Source organism: Arachis ipaensis, chromosome B01, assembly GCF_000816755.2.
Source record: "Arachis ipaensis cultivar K30076 chromosome B01, Araip1.1, whole genome shotgun sequence".
Lineage (NCBI taxonomy): Eukaryota > Viridiplantae > Streptophyta > Magnoliopsida > Fabales > Fabaceae > Arachis > Arachis ipaensis.
Window position 1 is genome coordinate 16,846,744 of NC_029785.2, and position 3,192 is coordinate 16,849,935.

The following is a 3,192-nucleotide window of genomic DNA, read 5'->3' on the forward strand; positions in this document are numbered from 1 at the left end:
AGACAGACAAAACTAAACAGAAAAATACAACATGAAAAATATTGAAGGAGAAGAACTTCTGTTAGCTTGGGTAGCTATCAGAACTCTGTGCTTTACACTCGTTTTCTCCTTGCCTCAAGTCTTGGTTGTTCACCCTTATTATAGAAGGGGAAGCCTCTAAGGTTGAAACGGTTGAACTGAGCCAACTTCTTCTTCTTCTTCAATATCAAGAATCGGTTTGGCCAGAGAGAGAGAAGAGGAAACCAAATGCAAAATCCAACATGCAATTACCTCACTCTCATCCCTTCATACCAAGCTTCATCAATCCAGGCCTTCCATCTTGACTTGCTCTCCAAGAAGGATTCCTGACCCTTGATGTGTACTTGATCCTTGACAGCTCCTCCTACTCCACTTTTGCTTCTTCCTTCACGTAGCCTCTCTAGCTACCTTCTGTGATGGGTGAACAAAAAGTATAAACGAGCCATTCCCCAAGGGATCTTCTTCTCTGACCAAGTTGGATCTTCCACCATTTTTAGGCATGGTGATCCTGAGACTTCTTCACCACTTCTTACTATAAGTGGCAAAGATCTCAACCACACCCTACAGTAGATCTTCTTTCTGCTAAGGACATCATCACCTTAGCCCTTTTCTTTCTTCTAACTTCTCTGTGATTTTTACTGATAGCTTGCATCTTCTTCTTTCCTGCTGAAGTGACAATCGAAGAGAGAAGAGAGAGAAGAAAGAGAATGCAGAAAAGCTTTCAATGGAATTAAGAAAGGAAATTAAAATGAGTTAATTCCCCACTCCCCATGCCTAGTAACGTGTAAATCAATTAATGCCATCAAATCAATGTAAGCTTTCTCTCTCATGTTACCAAGGCACTTAAAAATAATTAAATGAATTTGAAATCCATTCCAAGAAGGGATTGGATAACCGTTGATAGCATGCAGCATTGCTTTCTTCCATTTTTCATTTTCGAACCAAGCCTTTGTTGGTCTTGTAACAAGAATTATTTTTGGGCTTGCATAATAATTTTCTGGCCCAATTGACATAAAACTCAGCCACATATTGAGTAGCAATATTTCACAAGGCTGGAAGTTATCAACATATTGGGCTTATGTTTCTTTTAGCCCAATGACAAAAATCTGCAAGCAACAAAATTATTAATCAACATATGTGATTCAAAATTCAAATTAATAATTTTGCAATGAATTATTTTAATAATGTTTGATCATCATCAAATTAATTTGGAGTTTTTCGAACTCATCAATCTCTCCCTTGATGAAAAATATTATTAAAAATTGAAAAAAAAAGTAAGGATCAAGAGTACTCCCTTTGAAGGTTTGGAATCCTCCCCTTTTCTATCTGTTACATAGCTCCCCCTTAATATGTTCCATTTTATTAAAGAAAGCTTTACCTGTAATATTCTTAAACCAAGCTTACAGCCATAATGTATTCAACATATGAAAAATTTAAAAAATGTTGAACAACTTGATTTTTGAGCAGATGTGAAGTGATAATCAAAACTTGATTTGTTATCATCTAAAAGAAGAAAGGAAGCTGATGAGGGTACTAGTGTAAACAAGAAAGCTAAGCAGACTGTTACCCTAAAGAGACAGCTCAAGCCATTCACATGCACATATTGTGGTGTAAAGGGCCACACCAAGAGGGGATGTAAATAGAAGAGAGCTGATGAGCTTGCTGCTGCTCTTGCAGCTGCTGCGGTAGCTTCCAAGGCCAAAGCTACTCCTATTGGGAGTACACCTACAGCTGAAGCAAGTAACACTGCCACTCCGGGACCACAAGCAGCTGACATTCCACCACTAGTGTCTGCACCGCAAGCTGAAGAGGTTGAATTATCCCAACCAAGCTATGGTGAAACACAAGATGAGGTATAAAATGTCCCAAAACATTTGTTGTTTACTTCCTAGATTTAACTCCCTTTTTCACACTAACTCATACTAATTGCCACACTTTAGTCAGGCACCACCACCAATAACAAAAAGGCCACCTAATTACTAACCAACAGAAGACCTCACCACAACTAGTAACTACTTCTGTCGATCCCATGCAAGGATCAAGTGCAGCCACATCTTCAAGGTTGGCAAATTTCATGAGGTTTGTTTCAACACCACAGTTCAAGGCACCAACAAAGAAAAACTCTTGATTTTGGATGTTCTAGCTGCTGATTTCAGAATATATATGGGATTTGGGCATTGGTCGATTTTTTGGGTTTTTTGTTATTTCTCTAAAAGAATAGCTCTTAGCCAATGTATGGTTTATTTTGATTTTCTGGTAGTAAATACTTTAACAGAGTTTAAACTTGAAGGTCTTCTTGTTTCATAATTAGTAGTTGTTTCATTTTGTTTATCCTTATGTGGTCAACTGATAGTGTGTTACATTGACAATGTCTTGTTTATAATCTACAACTACTATTATCAATTTACCTCTTCTGTTCATTCAGTTTGGATTCTATTTTTGAAAAATCTATCTACAAATAATACACCAATAAACTAAAGAGTTCCCATACATTCATTAACAGATGCTTTCAAACACAGTTCTTACATTTTTACCATCACAACTAAAACAACAACTAACAGGGAAAAAAACAGCAATCCTAACATTTGTATCATATATTTCTGGGTCCTTAACTCAGCCTCTAAATTGCCAATCCTCAAAGCAAGACCGACGCTCACTTCTTCATTGTTGTATGCCACAGTGTCTTCCAAATTTCCTTTATCATCTTCTACAATGTCTGTCCATCGAAAGAACCCACACCATCTTCTTCCACTACTCTGTGAACACGAAATCAAACAGTTACCATCAAATAGTCAACAACAAATCTTCAGGAAACACTCACGTTATAATTCGGGCATCCAAAGAAGGATTTATTTGGGTGGATTTCCGTTCTAGACCATCGGAGCATAGGACGTTTCCCACACCCACACCATTCTGGTACTTGTGTGCCTTTGCTCTGACTTGGCCTCCTTGTGGTTGATCGCATAGAACTTCCCTCTCCTTCATCTGCACGACCAACCATCATCCAACCAGCAAAGCAATGGGTACAAGAATGAGCATGGAAGAAGAAGAAGAAGAAGTGCTGCACTACTTCTGAGTTAGGGTTTGAAAAGGGATCATGGACAAATTGAGTTATAAACTTTCATTTGCCACATCAACTAACCGTTAGACACTCCAGCGTGGCAATCATTTGCC